Here is a 19,903-nt window from a genome sequence, read left to right on the forward strand (position 1 = left end):
GGCACTGTGGTATGGTGTGTGGTGCACAGCAGCCTAAAGGGAATGGCCTGGCTGTGCAGACATCTGTGAAGGCTGTGAAGTAGGCATGTTCTCCCCTTCTCTTAACCTCTCTCTTTTTCTCTCTGTATATGTCTGAACTAATGGAAATATGCCCTCAGTATAAAAAAATGGCAGCCAACTGAATTAAAGGGAGATATGGATAAGACAAAAATTGTTCTTCAAGATTTTAATGTATAGCTCTTAGACACTGGTGAAGAAACAGATAACTGTAAAGCTCAGAGTTCGAGGTGATCTGGAAAGGCTGTCCACAAGTATATACTGGTGTATAGATACTATGCAGTATTAGCACACATTGGTTTGGAGAAAACTGCCCAAGTGTGACGTCATCAAGGAAGCCTGAGGAAGTCAGGTGGCCAGTGTTGTTCCGACTGTATCCTGTAATGTGGAAAAAATTAGATAGGAGAAGGAAAAAAAAAGACTCAATATCTTTTTTATTTTTAAAAATGACTTTAGTCACTCTATAGATGCCTGTGGTGAAGCACCCACTTGTTTCTCTGGTTTTCTTTTCTTTTCTTTCTTTTCTTTTCAAGACAGGGTTTCTCTGTAGCTTTGGAGCTGTTCTGGAACTAGGTCTTGTAGACCAGGCTGGCCTCAAACTCACAGAGATCCGCCTGCCTCTGCCTCCCAAGTGCTGGGATTAAAGGCATGCGCCACCACCGCCTGACTTTCTGGATTTTCTTAAAGTTTGTATAGTTTTCTTAAAACAGAAATTTGGGAGGGAGAGAGATGGCTCAGCGGTTAAGAGTCCATACAGGAGAGGACCCAAGCTTGGTTCCCAGCCCTTGCATCCTGTGACTCACATCACTTTTAACTGCAGCTCTAGGATGCGCTCTCCTGACCTCTGTGGGCACCAGCGTGCACACGTGGGTGTGAGAGCCCAGGGATGCACTCTCCTGTCCTCTGTGGGCACCGGTGCTCTCATGTGGGTGTAGGAGCTCCTCCCCCCAAGATTTAAAAACAGACACAAAATCTTCCACTGTTTTAGTAACTTTAAATTCTTCTGGCCAGTTCTCTGGTACTTTGTATGTTAAGGAGATTACAGTTCCCCAAAGGTCCTGATGTTGACTGGAAGGCTAAGGATCTCGTTCCTTGTCCCTGTCCTTCAAGAAAGTCTCAGGCTGCTGATCTGCAGGGAATCTGTGGTCACTGCTACTACTTCTGTGCTACTTGATGCCATTATAATCTCAGGCTTCCTACAAGTGTGAGGCTAGGGCGCTGTCCCTGTCTAAGTAGTAGAGGGTTCCCTGAGCGCAAATCGATCACAAGTCTGTATTTGGTGTGTTCAGGTTGGACTGGCAGGGTGCCTATAAAGAGTGATGGATGACAAAAACCTTTGGAGGCAGTCATGGTAGAGGCATGGTAGGCAGGCATTTCTGTAGTCACTAGCTTGTGCTCAGGCACCGTGGGATCCTCCTAGCTTCACGTCTCCCTGTGGAGGCATCAGCTTTAGGCGCCTAACCGACATGTGTGTCTATGTCCCCCTCCTCAGAGGCAACCATTGCCTCTGCCCATGCTGTGCTGTCCAAGGCAGTGGGGAGGACAAGTGGACAAGGGAATATTGCTGGGTCATATCTAGAGCCTTACGGTCCCTTTCCAGGCTCGATTGCATCCTTTCCTGCCCTGTTTTGTTTGTTTGGTATGTAACCAGGACTGGATGTAACCAGGAGGGAGGGATTTGTTTGCTCACACTTCCCTGTCACAACCATCACTAGGGGAAGTCAGGGCAGGAGCTCAAGCAGGACCACAGCAGAAATCCACTTCCTGACTTGCTCCCCAATCTCTTTCCTCTGCTTTGGTATCACTTCAAAGTACTTTCACTAATCAAAGTCTGATTGCTCGTCAGGACTTTCCTGAGCCTCCTGCTTTTCCCTCTGCCTGCACTTGGTCTCAGAGGGTGCAGTGGGATGGGTGTAGGAGCTAAGAAAGAAGTCTAAGTGCCTACACTTTACCAGGTGTTGGCAAATGTCAGAGACATTTCTGCAGGAAGCCAAGGACTTCCAAAAAAGCTGACCATCCATGATCTCCCCTAGGACATCTTTAATATTCACATAAAACCCTTCTAATTCAATATACCTAATGTAATATACCTACAGAAAAGAATACACCATTCTAGAACATTTTTCACATTACTGCTCTGCTAAAGACAGTATGCAGTGATCTGCAGGGAATCTGTGGTCACTGTTGCTACTACTGCGCTAGACAGTGCCATGAGCCTATGTTTCTCACATGTGTGAGGACGGCGTGTTATCCCTGTTTAAGTTCTAGAAGGTACCCAGTGATGAAATTTGTCACAAGTCTGCAGTTGGCGCGTTCAGGGTGACTGACAGGTAATGAGGGAACCCTCAAAAAGGCATCAAATCAAATCTAAGGCTATGAGGCAGTCTCTCTCTCTCTCTCTGTACGTATGAACTAACTGAAGTATGCCTTCAATCTAAAAGAAAATGGCAGCTTTCCTCGGTTGCCTAGAGTTGTAATACAACCAAGGATAGCACTGCCCATAGGGAGGTCAGTCATCCCACATTAATCAAGAAAATACCCGCACAGACTTGCCTATAGCCCAGTCTGATGGAGGCATTTTCTCACCTGAGCTTCCCTCCTCCCTGCTGAAATGAGCTTATATCAAATCGACAAATAGGAAGTAGCACACTCTTCACGCATAAGCCCCCCTACAGGATCCTCTTAGAATCAATGCCCTTTGTTTATTCCATGTGGCCTTTAGATCACGCGTCAGGTGGGAGTGAAGAGGTAAGTAAAGTCCCAGCTCAGCCGTGGACAGGAAAGAAACCCCCTTCATCTCTGTGGCTCTAACTTCCTCTAGCTGCCAAGGGGGTGTCTTGAGGGCCGCTTCCGCCAGACTCACCCCGCATCCTCTGCTTCTTTTCCCAGCTCTCTCCAGGCCTTGGTCCAGTCAACGGTTCACTCCTGACATCACCTGGGTTCTTGGTCATGGTTTCCTCATAGCCACCATAGATCTGTCTCCTATACTGTTGCCCAGTGGGGCAACAAACCCAGGCCCCAGTGCTTCTGTATGAACTCTGGATCCTTGTCTCTCAAGGTCTCCACAGTAGCCCACCTGAGAGGCCCTATTGATATCCCCAAAGCAAGACCTGTGTGCTGGGGTCAGGGAGACCTGGGTTAGGCTAGGGCGACTCCTTACCTCCTTGCCTCAGCTTCCTTACCAGTAAGAGCAGAGGTCATCACAACAGCCCTGCAGGTTGCTTTCAATGCCACGGAAGATGTTAGCATTTTGAAGACAGTGGCTTAAAGAGGATGTCTCCCTTCTGACACGGGGGCCAAACTTTAGCCTGGAGGCCTGTGCACCTAGCCCTTGCCCTGAAGTAGTATGTGGGAACCCACCACGGCTGGAACGGTGCCGGGAATGATCTGTCCATCAAACCCTGACTGTGTCCCTCATCTGCCTCTTAGAGGATGCCTATTATAGCTATGTTAAGCATCCCTCATGCCCTGACAGTCAGCTTTCAATCAAAGTTTGTTAGTGTGACCAAATCTTTGTGGGCAAACATTTTCCTTTTTTCATGCAAAATCACACAACTCTGCTTTTAGATTTACAAATGAGAGCAGTCTGTTTTTACTGGTCATAGAGAAGGTAGCAGAGGGTGGGGTGCTTAACAGCCTATATCAGTTCATATTTAAGGATCCAGCTCCATCTTGTATTCATCTGACATGTTGTTAATATATTGATTATTTTCGTTGTAATCATCCTTATTCCAATGTCTAATAAACTATTTCACTGGATTATTTAAGAGGTTTGGAGGAGCTTTGGGTAGCTAGGGTTGCTTTCAAAATCTGTACAAAGATTCTAGGCCTGTTCTCATTTGGTAAGACTTCCTGGCGGTGAACACAACCACAAGACAGAATACCCAGGCTGACTCTGAAGCAACCGCCTCTGGGGAGAGGGGTTCAGAGAGGAGAGAGAAGCATTCGTCTTCTCGGCAAGAGCTATGCTGACACACCATGGCCCTTTCTTCTGAGAGCTAGTTCAACAGAGGGCGAGTCTGTCCAAGTTGTCCTCACTCTATTTCCTGCGTTTTTGAAATATTACACGTGCCGTGTGTTTTGAATAGCTTGTTAGCATGTAATAAGCAGTGGATGCTAGTGTTTGGTGAGGTTTAACAAAAGTGCACACCCATGAAACTGTTATGACAATCAAGATAATTAGCATAAATATTCTTCTCTCACACACATTGGTCTGGGCCCCTGTCTAGTCCCTCTGTCTCAACTCATCCAGCCTCTCATGTTTCAGTTTATATTTTAAAGATTTATTCTGTTTTTATTTCTGTGTCTGTGTCTGTGTCAGTACCTGCTGAGGCCAGAGGAGGGTGTCAGGCCCCCCAGAGCTGGAGTTACAGGGAGATGTAAGGTGGATCGTATGAGTCCAGGAACTTTAACTTGGGTCCTCAGGAAGAGGATCAACTGATCACAAACACCAAGCCATTTCTCCAGCCCCCAGCCTCTCTCATTTGAATAACCATTGTTCTGTGTTCTATTACTGTAAGTCTTTATTTTACATTTTCTAGACTTAAATTCTTTTCTGTCGGCCTTCTTTCCAGCAGAAGAATTATCTTAAGATTCATCTGCAGTGTTGAAGGTTTTACAAAGTTTATTCCCTTTTATGCTGAAAACCTTTGAAAGAGAAGACTTTGCCTTTGTTTTCTCTTGGATCACTCCTAGTTTTCAATTAAGTTTTAGACTCTTTTTATCGAGGCCTCAGTTTTTGAGCTGGTTTTGAAGATGGTGTGAGGTTACGATTGAAACTGTTGCTTTGGTGCAGAGAGTTGATGTTCTGGGAACTGTTTGCTGAGAAGATACATTTCTATTGCAAGTGGTCTTTGTATTTTTTGTTGGACAACTTACACTGGTGCAAGTTGTCTCTTGATACTTGAAAGGCATTAGATTCAGGTCGCCGTGTATTGCATGAATTCTAATTGGTATTATTAATAAAAACTCAGAGTCAGATACAGGGGTTAATACTGAAGATCAGAGAAGCAGAGCGCCAGCCATTAGAGAGTTCTTTTGCCTCTACCAATGCTTAGACTGAAGGGATGATCCTGTCCTCAGACTGCATCTCCAGCTTGTATCTGTCTCCTCAGATAGCACTGAGTTCTTGTCTCCTCCCACCTTATGTTCCTCTCTCTGCCCAGCCGTACCATTCCTGTCTCCACCTCGCTAGTGCTGGGATTAAAGGCGTGGAATCCCAAGTGCTGGGATCACCTTTGTGTGTAGACAGAGACTGCACTTTGTTTCTCGGCCTCCCAGACCCAAATATCTTGCTTCTTGGGCAGCTACATGGCGTCTGCCTCCTTCATGGCATCTCCCTGACTCTGCCTACTCTCTCTATGTATCTCTGTTCGGATTTCCTGCCTGACTTTACTCTGCTAAGCCATTGGCTGAAACAGATTTATTCATCAACCAATAAAGCAACTCATATACAGAAGGACTTCCCACATCATTTGTGTGAGCTCTGTTTCTCTTTTTAGACAGATTCAATCTTATGTAGCCTTGTACTAACAGAGATCCCTCTGACTGTCTCCCGAATCCTGGGATTAAAGGTGTATGCCATCACTACCCGGCCTTTAGTGACTTAGCTTTGCCCTCTGATCTTCTGGAAAGCTTTATTTGTTAAAACACAATCAAAATATCACTATACCTATGGATACCCAAATACCCAAGCCACTTATCCAAGTCTCTGGATGTGAACTTGTAGATACCGACGGGCGGTTGTGCATAGAGGACCTTCTTTATGGATTGATTTTCTGGTGTCTATTTAGTCTCCCAATTGGTTTGTACGTCTTGATGGCAGAGTCACACTTTATGGTCATTGCAGCTTCCTAATACATTTTGGACTGAACAACAGAAGTGCTCTGATTTTGTTTTATTGTCTCATAATTGCTCTGGTTAGCCTAAATCCTTTATATTTTGTATAAATTTTATGTTTGTTAATTTCTGACAAAACAAACAGGATTTTAACTGGAGTTGTTTTAAATCTGTGGGCGATATATATGAAAACTGACATTTTAACAAGAGAGGCATACCTCAGAGATATTCTGCACTTGTTTCTGAACCATTATGCTACAGGTAAAAAGAATGTGCCGATGAAGTGAGACACACAATTGCTTTTGTTTTCCAGTGCACACAGAAGCAATGTTTACACTTTATAAAGCATTAAATACATCTATGCTTGGAAGCAATGTCGATGCCTTAGTTAAAATTAAGCTTTATTGCTTCAAAAATAGTTAGCAATCAGCTGCGCCTTTGGCAAGTCATCATTTTTTTTTCTAATCTTGGGAATTTCTTTAAAGAAGACCACAATAAAGTTTATTGCACTGATTGGTTCTTCCTTTCATGAAAGTTTTCTCTCTGGCATGTAATATTGTTCACAGCAAAACTTCTTCCAAAATTAAAGTCAATATCCTCAAACTGAGTTATTGTTTGTCAACTAAATTGATGTAGCACCCGAAATCACCCGTTATTGATTCGGCAGTGTTTACAGCATCTTTATCTGGAGTAGATTCCCTCTCTAGTTTCTTTCTTCCATTTTTTTTTGTGGCGGGTGTGGGAATGGGATCCTGGAAGGATGCTTCAGTGGTTAAGTGTGCTGGCTGCTCTTGCCAAGGACTCAGGCTCACAACTGCCTATAACTCCAGTTCCAGGAGACCCAATGCCCTTTTCTAGCCTCTGCAGGCACCAGGGGCGCATGTGGTGCATAGACACACATGCAAGTCAACACTCATAAACATTAAAACATATAAATTACACCCCTTCTCGGACCCAATGAATTCTTAACTAGATGAGAGAGACAGAGAAAATCCTCTGTATCAGGTCAAGAGTGTAGGTGGAGTGGTGGATTTCGGGTCTGTCGTGGGGAGACACCTGTACAAATGGGAGAGATGAGATATGAACAAGTCTCCTATAGTGTGGTTGTAAAGTGAGGTCTCTGGACCAACAGTATGAGCATCCTCTGGGGGTTTTCTAAAAGCATTGATCTTTGAGCCTCCTTGCAGACACTCTGGAGAGTGAGTCCGGCTCTTTGTTGCATTACAACCGCCCCCTCCCCCAGGGACTGAAGCATGAATAAACCTGAGAACAGCCTCTATTGTGCAGTTGCGACCCAAACCAGCAACGGAAGACTTGCAAAACATGTTCCAGGAAGAGAATCATGGTGCTATGCACAGCCCAGAAGAAGCTGAGTATCACATTATAAAATTTCAAAAAGCAAACCTAGCAAGCCTTGAAAAGCAACACAGGGATTTGCTTGAGGTCTTTTGGGATTGGTGACCAAGGAGATTATGGGGCTAACCTTCCCAAGCTCTTTTTCAATATCCCTCCCACCTCCAGGAGTCCTGCTCCTCACACAGAGCAACTATGGACTCGGCTTTCTCTGCTTATGCATGAGAAGCAACTTCTTATCTACTGAAGTTCTCTCCTTGCGACTGCAGCAATTCAGAACCCACCTCTAATTCATCTCTTGTTATTCCTACCACATCTGAAGTTACTTCTCCCATGGTAGTTTTGATCCCCTCAAAGGTATCCAGAAGAACTGGGTTATCTCCTCTGAAGGCTGAGGAGATAACTTTCTTCCGTGAGTCAGAAATGTTCTTTAATGACGTTTATGACTGTTCTACAATGGTGATGCCTATCCAGGAGATTTTCAACTTGCTTTGCCCGGATCAGTCATCAACCATAGTAGCTACTGCCTTATGACTTTTTTTTCTTAAATAATGTCTTGAAAATCAAAATTATTCCTTGATTGATAGGATCCAGAATGGATATTTCAGTAGCAGCCATTAAAACTGTATTGCTATCACTGGACATTCCTGTCTGAGCCCTCGGGTGGCCAGGCACATCTTCAATGTTGTGATATTTTGAAGGAGCTCTTTTTCTGAGAAGTGTATCTCAGTTGTGGGCTCAACATAGTCAAGCCACCAAGCTGTAAACAGACACGCTATCATCCATGTGCTTCACTGAGAGCACAGCCAGAATAGATGGAGACCAATGGCTGAAGGTCCCAGGGTTTTCAGAATGGTAAACGAGTACTGGCTTTCACGTAATGTCACCAGCTGTATTAGCCCCTAGCAAGAGAGTCAGCCTGCGCCTGAAGCTTGTGCTGGGCTACATGGCACCTCCTCCTAATATAAAACGATTTAGTTTACGCTGAGACTCCGCTCTCCAGTTCATAGCACCTTCTGTGGCAACGTTTGCTGCTCTGCCTTGCAACCTCGTGTCTTTCTTGCAATTTCAGGGGCAAATCTGGTTGTCAATCAGTCTTGGTGGCTTTCTTCTGCAGCTTCCTTGCTTCTCTCAGTCTTCTCAGAATTAAAAATGACCAGCGCTTTGCTTTGGCTAAGGCACTAAGGCTGGCTATGGAAATTGTGGTTCGCTAGTCAACATGATAAAGTCACCCGGCACATTGGAGTAGCGCTCCCATTTTCTTCAACCACCTTTCTTCTCCATCCATACCTTGGCCAGCGGGAACAAGAGATCCACCTTGGCTCAGGGAGCACATGTTTCACTGAATTTAATAATTTCTAGCTTGTGAATTTAAATAGAGTCTTCCTCTCACGTGAGCACCTGAAGGCCACTGTTACCATTTGACCCAACTTAAACCTTGTTGCGTCTCGGGGAATCAGAAGTCCCAAGATAGGTAGACAGACAGACAGACAGACAGACAGACAGATGGAGATGGTGTGGGAGTCAGTCAGTGGAAATATGAGGTTCATCATCTTGCATGGATGTAGTGCATGTGCCCCCAAACAATCACAGCATATGCTAATGATCACTGATCACAGCAAACCATCACAGACTAATAACGAAAAACTTCTAATTTTGTGAGAATTACAAAAACATCATGTAAAATGAATGGTGCTGTTGCAAACTGGGGTGAATAGACAGGTTTACCGAAAACCTTTGTTTCGTAAAAGCAAACAAACAGAAAACTATCCCACTGTCTGTGAAAATTAATAACGCAAAGCAGAGTGCATCAAGACACACGTACATTAGAGCTTTCAGTTCAATAGCCTGGCATGTGATTGCTTCATTAGGTTCTCTATAAATTCTCTTTCAACACGGGGGAGATTTTACAGTATGGGTCTTGCATGTATATTTTTAAATGGGTCCCAAAGTATTTCATATTTTATGTGACCATATTTTTAATTCCCAACTTCAAAGACCTATTCCTAACATATACAAATGTATTTTTATATTGATTTTCTGCTTTAAGCTATGCTAAAGTCTATTAGTTATTTGAAGTAAGATTTTTTTTTTGCAGAATACTCAAGGTTTCTAAAGTATCTGATTTCCAACAAAGACAATTTCAACATAAATCTATCTTACTTCTCTAATTTATATGTGTTTATTTCTTTTTCTTGACTTATTGCTGGCTAGGACATCCAATACCATGCTGATCAGAAGTAAGATTGAACATCTTTGACTTTCTATTATGGTCTTAAGGAAATAATTTAGTCTTTTAAAATTAAATAAGTACGTATCTCCCTCCCCCAACAGATTCTCTTAATCAGATTAAAGTCACATATACATCTAGATTGCTGAGAACTTTTTTACCTTAAATGGGTATTGTTATTACTTTCATTTTTCCCTATGCCTGTTGAATGATTTTGTGATTTTTCTTTTTGAGTTCATATTACACGGTAGTTACTTTGATTGGTTTTGCATGTTAGTCTAATTCTGTATTCAAAGAACAAAAGCCCCACCCACTTAACTATGGTGTACTTCCCTTTTTATATCCAGCCACTCCTTTGTTACAAAGGGGTTAGATCTCGGTAAACCCACCATAAGTTGAAATGATAATAATTTGAAAATGTGTCTAATACCAGAAAAGAAAAATAAAGACATTCATAATCTTGTAGCTTAGGCACACTCTGAAGACTTCCACCGGTTGTCCTTGTCCTTGTATGACTGACTGCCATCTGCACCTCTCACCCCGCTGCCCAGCATCTCTAGAGAACATCGTGATGCACACTGCAAGTCTACAGCAGCCCATGGTAGGGCACGCCTGCAAACGCAGTACTTAGAAGGCTGAGGCAGCAGGATCTTGACTTCAAAACTAACCTAGGCTGCGCAGAGATACACAGCCTCATTAAAATAAAAAAATACACCGAAAACCCAGAAAAGATAAAAATTCAAAATACTGTGTCTGTTGAATGTGCATAACTTTTCCATTGCCATAAAGTTGAAATACATTTAAGTTGAACCATCATGCATCAGACTTTCTGTAGTATGAATAAGTGAAAAGATCAAGATCAGGTGAATGAGGAACACGGAACACAAAAGACATCACGGGAAAAATCATGATGCAAAATAATATTTTTTACCTCTAAAGGTGAGTGTATTCATCTTAACAAGTCACTGTGGGTTGGGTCGCTTAGAAAACGTGAGTAGTTATAATTCCTTACAGCTACGGACTTGTATTTGCTTACGTTTTTGTGAATTTTGCATGGATTTTACAATGGACATTGCTCCACGGTTTTCTTCCCTTGTTTTATCACTTATTTTTAGGTAGATGGGTGTGATGCAAACAGTTTCGTCAATATACCTTTTATAAATGAAGTCAAAGAGAAAGAGTCTTTGAGAGGTTAGAGTGTGTCCCTGAAGCCCATAACACTGTAAGACCCACACATTTAACCCAATATTTATGTAATTTTTATACACATTAAGTTATAGAGATGAAGAACAGGAATGAAATCTATAAATATTTAATGTAGGTTTCCCACATGGAACTAAGAGTTTCCAGACATTTCAGAAAGTCTGCCAAATAGTAAAAGAAGATAAGAAAAGAAACAAATCAAAAATAAGTTGTTGTTGTTTTTTTTTTTTTTTAAAAAAAAAGTCTGGAGAAAGAAGAAAACGATAAGAAAGTCTTAAGTTTTTCATAATGACTTCATAATATATTATAAACAGTTCTAAAGGTCAAGATCAAATGAACGAGGATCATTTGTGAAACACAAAGAAATTATGGGAAAAATCAAGATGCAAAATAATATTCCTTATTTTTAAAATTGAGCAAATTCACCTTAACAAGTCACTACAGGCTGAGTTTCTTAAAAAGCACAAAGAGTAATCATCTCTTACAGCTATGGGGGCTGGAAGTGGGACACGAGCGTGTTCACAGGTTGGGTTCCTCTTAGGTCTTCCTCTTCGGCTTGCAGTGACCAGGTCTCACTTAGCCCTTCTTCTGAATAGTCACAGCCCTGGTCCCTGGGGTCTCTTGCTCTTTCCATAAGGATGACAGTCCTAGTAGATTCTATCTAACCTTTATGATAATTGCCTCTTTAAAGACTTTATAATCCAAATATGGCTGCACTGGGTGTTTGGACTTCCATCCCATAACAGTGAATAGTTGAAAACTAGTTGAAACTAGCTGGAGTGGCTGAGATGAGAATAGAGTAATGACTGTGTATTTAAGGAACTTAACGGAAGGGCTTAAAGTGCTAACTTTAAGAGAGGGTCTAAGCAGACAAAGGTAGAATGAGAAACAAATTTCAGCAAGGAAGGAAAGGAGCCTTGTTTATTATTCTATGAGGTGCGGCTATGGGTGCTGAGAACTGAACTCAGGTCCTCTGCAAGAACAGGAAAAGCTCGCAGCCACGGAGCCATCTCTCCAGCCCTTGGATATTACTCCGAATAAGTAAACTAAGGAATGCTGGTAGAAGTAGATTACCTATCCAGAATAACAGGTTAACAAGATTTAGACATTTTAAAAATGGCTAACCTTACGAAGTATCACTGAAGAAGTCTGTTTTTTTTAAATTATAAGTCTTTCCTTACTTTTGCCCATACCCACATACTTAAACTTAGAAGCAAACAAACAAACAAACAAAACCAAAAACTCAACAGTAACAGTAACAACAAACCATTAATATACAAAGGAAACAAAAATACCATGGTTACTTAGGTTCTTCTTCAATGTTTTTCATAAAATAAGGTTACCTTTGGAATTTGGAACTAATAGTTATAACTTGAATTCTCATTCCTCATTTTCTATTTTCTTTGCAGGAATTTGGGGGAAAGCACAGATTTTATGATCTTGAATTCCTACTGATATAGGATCTCAGTATGTAGCCAATCCTGGCTTTTAATTTAAACATTCATGACAGCCTCAAACTCATGACTCTGCTGCCTCAGCCTGCTGAGTGCTGGAATTATAGGCATGTGACATGTGTTCAGGCTCCTCTGAACCTCTCTTGTGTGTACAGTTCAGTAACATTAAATACGTCTTTCCCCGTGTTTGAATGTGTTCATTTTGTTGAACTCTGTCATCCAGATATGATGACCATTACCACTGGAAAACAGAGCAACTGTGGCTACCCACCTGAGACTCTCAGAGGGCTGGGTCCGTCAACACTCCCTCTTGGAGGGATGGGAAGGCACACTATGCCCACAAAATGTGGAGGTTTGAGTAAGAATGGCTCTCACAGGCCCATATATTTAAGTACTTAGTCATCAGCTGGGAGACTGTTTGGGAAAGATTAGATGCGGTCTTGTAGTAGGTGTGTCACTGGGAATGGGCTTTGAGGTTTCTAAAGTCCACTCTAGGCCCAGTGTCTCTCTTTCTTTCTTTCTGCCTACCTACAGCATAGAATGTAGCTCTCAGCTGCTTCTCCAGGGCCATGTCTGTAATGCATGACACCATGCTTCCTGTCGTTATGATAATGGGTTATCATAGTGAAACCGGCTAAGCAAGCTCCTGATTAAATGCCTTCTTCTGTAAGAGTCACTGTGGTCATGGTGTCTCTTCACAGCAACACAACAGTGACTAAGGCACCACACCTCCCCAGCTGTTGGTATGAGCAGAGTACTTCTTTGATGGTGTAGCTTTGCATAGGTTTGTCACGCCATTATGTAATCCCCCACTAATTCTCCCATAAGTATCTCCAGCTCAATTCATTGGTTCATGCAGCTAGACTTGGCTGGAAGTGGTTTTTGGCTTCCTGCCTGGCATCTTCACATCTCCCCAGGAAAGGTCATGACGCATTTGACATCCAAACAGGGGCCTGACAGAAACAAAGAGAATGAATCAGAGCCCGATATTTATAGGCAACTGAAGCAGCAGTAGCAACTCTACTGCTGAAGAAAGACAGTGTACTCAGGCACTTTCTTCTGCTCCCCCAATACACTGTCCAGTCCCCCCAGTGTATTGGATGGTGTCATTCAAATTCTGAGTGGGTCTTACCAACCCAACATGCTGATCCCCATGCCACGTTTCCCAATAAATAACACAAATATGCCCACATGTATGCTTTGCCAGTTTTCTAGGTGTTATTCAATGCAGTCAAGAACCAAAATTAACCAACATACTATTATTATAGAATCAGAACATCACATAGTACATAAATACGACATTTATACTACAAAGTCTCTAGAGAGGAATTCTGGGTAAGACTGTGTTAAACGTTGTCTTCGTGCAACGCGATGAAGATGAGTCAGGGGAAGAAGGAGGAGACACTACTCCGAAAAGAGATGGGAAGAGCTCTCGAAATCCCCAAGGGGTGGTAGGACAGCTGACAAGTGTGGGTAAACGGAAGGGGCGGCACAGCAGAGAGAAATAAACCATGCCGAGCACAGCTCCAACTGTGTGGCTGCCCAGTAGGGAGAGGGGCCACAGTCTCACCCAGAAGATAAGCCAGGTAGCCTCAAGTGAAGAGCCCGGCGGTCCTACCCACAGGACAAGGCCATGGTTCTCTAAGCCTCCGCTGCAGTTGTGGTTTTGGTGAGACAGTGACTCCACTTGCGGGCTGCATCAGCAGAGAAGGAATTCCATTTTTGTCACCGCCCTTGACTTAGCGGGCTGTGGCCAGATGCCGTCTAAGAGGGAACCGATTGTTTAAAACTGATCTACTCTGGAGCCCTGAGATCTGTGAACAATCCTAAGTCAGCAAGCCGCAAGCCTACCCTCCGTAGCCCTGAGAGAGACGGAGAGATGTGCATGGTGGGAGTGGTCATGGACAGCATCAGGACCGGATGCTGGCAAGCCAAGCAGAGCAAGCAGTGTGAGGTGAGGCTCAGGCAGAGAAGAGCACAGAGAGAGGTAGGCCCACGCTCGATGATTAGAGGCAAACCCCACTAACTGATAGTTCTAAGTCTGAGGCCATTAGGTGGATCCACGGCTAAAGCCACCGATCTGTCATGAGGTTCACTGCTGCAGAGAACAGGATCTCTTGAGTTCCAGTAGACAGCTTCACCCTGCCATCAAAGTGATGTAATGCTCAGCGTGTCTTGAAATCATGGAGGCAATTCTGCCTGTACCCGTCTCAGTGCTATATTTGCTTCCTCTATCCCAGAACACTGGGGGGACTCTGCACACCAGTTAGAGCATTAGCTATGACTGGGCGTACAAACCAGAGAATACCGGAAGGGTGGGAGACCCTTCCCAGACTGTGATTGCAAAAACAGAGCGTGGCCAGCTGAGGCCTCTGGTATGCAAAGAAAGCAAGCTGCTAAGATGAAGACAATTCTGGCGGCCACTTGACGCCCGTCCAGGGCAGGCTTAGCACCAGTGGTTGTCACAAGAAAGAAGGGAGCCCACAGAGTGAGCTGGGGTTTATGTTACAGCTCATGTCCATTTGACAGTTTCTAATTTCTGAAAATTAGAAAGCAGCCATGCCAACAACACTTCTTCTCACTTCCTTTTGGTTTCCTTTTTACTCCACTGGTAGCAGCTCTTAATCCTACTGTTCAAAAACGTGCTTGTGCTTTAACTGTATTCCCCTTTCATATTTATCTAATTTTGTTTATTCATGTTTTTATCCTTGAAAATCTTTCTTTCTCTTTTGTGTTTTCTCCATTATTATTATTATTATTATTATTATTATTTTACTAAACATTCAGCAGTATTTTGATTTTGTCTTACCATTACTGGCTATCAAAATTGTTTCTAATTTTTATTTCCCTTCTCTCATTTCTCTAAGTTCGCTTAAGAACTTACACTCCTTTTGATTGTGTGTTTGATGTTTATATGTGAGTGAGATCACGCATGTGGAGGTCAGAGGACAGCTTTCAGGAGTCAGTTCTTTCCCTTCACTGTGGGTCCTAGGGATTGAACTCTCATTGTTAGGCTTGCGTGAGGATCAGTTTGATCCACTGTGATGACTGATCAATGTGACTACATCTGGAATCAACTGAAACTCAAGCAGCTGGGCATACCTGTGAAGGACTTTTCTTGACTGGACCATCGGAGGTTGTAAGAATCTTTCTAAGGCTGGGTCATACCTGGCCCACTCACACAGAAGACCATGAAAGAGGGAAGTTTCTGCTTCTTTCCTTCTTGGCTTCACTTTTGTTGTTAATTTAATCTACCCTGCCCTGCTGTTGAGACAACCCTTCTCTGGTATCAGAGCCTATTTCTTTGGGATTCCATTGTATACCGAAGACCGGTCTCATGGACTGAACAACTGTCAGATTCTTGGCCTTCCTGTAGGAAGACAGTAACTGTTGGACTAGCCAGGCCACAGCCTGTAAGTCACTCCAACCAATCCATTTTAATAAACATATGTTCATTCTATCAGTTCTGTTCCTCCAGAGCCCTGGCTAATCTCGCCACTGCTACTGTAATTGGACTCTAGCTTCTTTATCCTTTCAGTGTGGACTGAAGACCAATGGTTCACCAAGAGTTAAGGTCTTCAGGGCCAGATTTAGACTGCTGAGGTCCCTAGACCTCAGAGAGACTGAGTAACTCTTGTGTCCTTAACTTGTCCAGTGAGAAGATAGGCGTTGCTGAATTACCTAGACTGCATTATATATGCCAATCTAATAAATACCCCACTTCGCTCATAGTCTTTTTTTTTATTGGTCTTGTGCCTCTAGAGAGCCCAGGTAAAATGCTGAATGTTGAATTCAGAGGTTCAAATATAAATGTGCTCTGTGAGGATACAAACAAACAGATGAATGAAGTGAGAAAATCAATCCAGGATCTGGGAAGGGAAGTCAGTAATATACATGTCAGGGATGAAGATCAGGAATGTGGGTGAGAAAGTGTCCTCTCTGGTGTAGGGATAGACAGTGTTCTCACTGGCTGCCAGGTTAGGCAGTGTCCTTATTGGCTGCAGGGTTGTGAAGTGTCCTCACTGGTGCAGGGTAGGCAGTGTCCCCACTGGTGCAGGGTAGGCAGCATCCTCACTGACTGCAGAGTTATGCAGTGTCTTCACTGGCTGCAGAGTTATGCAGTGTCTTCACTGGCTGCAGAGTTATGCAGTGTCTTCACTGGCTGCAGGGTTGTGCAGTGTCCTCACTGGCTGCAGAGTTATGCAGTGTCCTCACTGGCTGCAGAGTTATGCAGTGTCCTCACTGGCTGCAGAGTTATGCAGTGTCCTCACTGGCTGCAGAGTTATGCAGTGTCCTCACTGGCTGCAGAGTTATGCAGTGTCTTCACTGGCTGTAGGGTTATGCAGTGTCTTCACTGGCTGCAGGGTTATGCAGTGTCCTCACTGGCTGCAGGGTTATGCAGTGTCCTCACTGGCTGCAGAGCTGTGCAGTGTCCTCACTGGCTGCAGAGTTATGCAGTGTCCTCACTGGCTGCAGAGTTATGCAGTGTCTTCACTGGCTGCAAGGTTGTGCAGTGTCCCCACTGGCTGCAGGGTAGGCACCGACTTTCACTGGTTGCAGGGTTATGCATTGACCCCGGCTAGGTCTGCTTCAAAACACCTTTCTTTCTTGTTAATCTAAATCCTCTCCCAGATTTTCCTGTCAGGAAACAACAGAGATCCACTTGTCCTTGGAACAGAGTGTTTCTGGATTGTGGATTAAGTCTCCGAGTAGAGAAATCTTGTCAGAAGTAGAAGAAAATGGCACCAACCCAGAGATGAGGGACAAAGGCAGACAGGGTCCGACATTGGTAATATCTGAATTAAGCAGCCACTAGGCATGCCTGTGAGGGGTTACCCATGGGCTGAGGGCCTGAAATGAACATGAAAGAGAACATGAGTGTGACACGGGCATCTGTGCCTCACCGCTTCCTGGCCGTGGACGCCATGTGACCACAAGCCCTTGCCTCTATGACCTCTTCAACATGATAGACTATTCCATTAACTGTGAGCTGAAACAAACCCCTTCTCCATTCAGTTGCCTCTTGTCAGCTCTTTAGTCAGAGCAAGGGGGACATTGACTAACACACTATCCACTCTGGGAGTTTCTCAAAGGCCAACTCAGCAGTTCCTCCTTGCTTCCGTGAGCTGCTTTCACATCCTCTCGGTAGTTTCTCTGTCCCTTGTGTGCAGTCAGTTCTGGATATTTGTAATCAAAAGATCTCAAACTAATACCCATTCTTTGACCTCTTCACGTACACCAGGACCTCTTTACATGCTTGTTAAAACACCCTGTGCTCTTCCTACATGATGCTCTCCAGATCTATTTTTTGCCCGCCTCTTTGCCGTGACACTGACTGTGTTTCTACTGTTCACTAACTTTTTAACCCAGCACACATGGTACTGTTTTACATATAGCAAGCCCACAAACACTTGCCATATTAAGAAATAAACAACTTTAAGGCTAATTAGGTATGAAGTAGGGAAGGAAGGGAACAGCCTAGAACGGCTCCAGATTTCCTGGCTTTGTCTGGCATGATATCACAGACTTAAACTGAGAACACATGAAGAAGAGCCTGGGTAGGATTTGGAAGAACACTAGCTAGGTTTTGGACATGAATTTGGGCTCACATGGCACATGCACCAGGGCTTTGTAGCCAGCAGCAGGCCTGTCTATGCTTAGTTTAGCTGACAGATGTGGTTGGAGATCTGATTAGGGATGCGTCAGCAGGCAAGTCAGAAGCCTGTTGGAAATGACACCTTACATGAGTTTACAGTTCAGGAGAGAATCGGCAACTGAAAAGGGACTCCAAGAACCCTACCCCTCCCCACTCAGTTGGTCTAGATCTGGAGCTGAATCCTGGATCCTAGAGTTTGCCTCTTTCCTATTTTCCAACAGGGTCAGGAGAATCAGTAGCCACCAAGTCTACTCTTGAGTTTAGGGGAAGGTGGTGTGAACTGAGTCCAGCACATTGACCTTTGGGCAAACAATGCCCTCCAGAGCAAGGTAGAGTTTAACCTCCACACGGCCCCTGACTCTGTTGTCCATCCAGGGGCTGACTTAAGGTTTGTAATATGTGCCAGGAGCCTCAGAAGCATGTCTATATGTAGGTAAGTTTAATCTTTGCCTCTCTGGGCTATAAAGTATTATTGTGCCCACTTTACAGACAGATCAGAAACTTGGGATGATCTCACAACTTACCCTGGGTCGGACATTTGGCGACTTTCCTGCCGGAACTGGACACCTTTGTCTTTGCAGACAGGTTTTCTTTTCATCTGTCTTATGCCCTATGGAGAGGAGGGGGTGGATTTAACTATTGAACGCTATTGGAACAAAAGGTCTCAGAGGGCAGGCAGCAGCCCGAAGACTGTTTGCCAGTTCTCGCCAAGCCTCCTCACAGGCAATTGAGGTCAAGCTGCAAAGTCACCTGGTGTGGAGTCTTCCTCTGGAGTGCCACCAGCTGCGTCTGTGTGCCAAGTTCCAGTAACTCCTGCCCCAGAGCAGGTGCCAGCTGGGCCGGTCTTCACCGTAGCTTCCCCAGCTTCTCTTTGCCCACTCCCAGAGAACCATGGGATTAGGGATCCAGCGCTAGGAGCTGAATGCACTTAGCAGTCTTCCTCTCTCTCTCTCCCCCTCCTCCTCCTCCTCCTCTTTGTTTTCCTCTCTCCTCCTCCCTCTCCCCAACTCTTCCTCTTCCTCTATGGTTCAGGCTATTCTTGAGCTCGCTATATGTGGTCCAAGTTGCCTAAAACCCACAATTCTTCTGCCTTCATCTCCCAGGTCTGGGTTGGCAGATGTTCCCCACCCTGTCCAGCCGAGATGATTAGTCCGAAGAGTGGAAGCATTTCTTAGGAGAGATAAGGTTTCTAAAGGCTTAAAATCAGCAGAGATCTCCACCCCCACCAAACTGCCCTAAAAACAAAACCAAAACGTTGGAAAATGAGCTTGGCTTCAAGTACACTTTGGATGCCGTTGCTGATCTACAGCCAGTCTATGAGCTTAGATCCATAAAACCTGTAACTGGGTTTCCTCTGAGTATAACCACATCTGGCATATTTGGACACAAGCCGTCTTGAGGCAGGGGAAGGATTAAAAAAAAAAAAAAACAGAAGAGGAAAGGGGATTCCCATATTTTTCCTTGAGTTTTCTAAGAAAACAAAAATTATTTTCAGAAAAAGAAACACCTCATACCCTCTAGATACTGCCCCACCCCCAACTCCTTATGGTGACACAGAAAACTGAAAGCCACTGCTCCCAGTTGGTATGCACCATACAGTCCCATGCCGGGGGAAACAGAACATTACCCATCTTGTCCCCTACTCCTGGCCATGGCTAACTAGGCTAAGAGTAGCTTCACAGTTTATCAGGAGCCAGCATACACAGAATAGCACTCTTTCCAAAAGCAAGGAGGATATGAGTCCTGGCTAGGACTCTCAATCTAAAGATTCTAGGGAGGATGAACAGACCAATGTCTTAGCGCAATTCTCACCCTCATTTTATATATTCATAATTTAGCAGATATTTCCTGGCCTTCTTCCCCACTGGCAGTCCCAGAAGACGGAAGTAGACATGCAATATGCTAGAGTGTTCTCACAGACCTCACTGCCTGCTGGGAGCAGCTGCCCAGCAAATGGCCCATTCTAGCACAGAGAGAGGCGAGGTCCATGATGGAGATGTGACCCAGAGGCTGCTCCGACATTCAGACTGGATGCAGAGTGGGGGCAGAGCCAGGAAAGACTTCCTGGAGGGAGGCCTCCCTGCATTATGTTCTATTGGACCGAAGAAATAA

The 19,903-nt window shown here is 44.2% G+C and overlaps 1 long non-coding RNA gene across 1 annotated transcript; it reads right to left on the reverse strand.

The window, feature by feature from the left end:
* Window positions 1-13,331: 13,331 nt before the first annotated feature.
* Window positions 13,332-18,726, reverse strand: LOC146891279 (uncharacterized). Its single transcript, XR_014997674.2, has 3 exons — window positions 18,542-18,726; window positions 18,316-18,401; window positions 13,332-16,986 (listed from the first exon to the last, which is right to left on the reverse strand). It is a non-coding gene; the product is annotated as an uncharacterized LOC146891279 (long non-coding RNA).
* Between the last annotated feature and the right edge of the window lie 1,177 nt (window positions 18,727-19,903).

This window comes from Myodes glareolus, chromosome 17 (genome assembly GCF_982192425.1).
Source record: "Myodes glareolus chromosome 17, mMyoGla1.1, whole genome shotgun sequence".
NCBI classification, from domain to species: Eukaryota; Metazoa; Chordata; class Mammalia; order Rodentia; family Cricetidae; genus Myodes; species Myodes glareolus.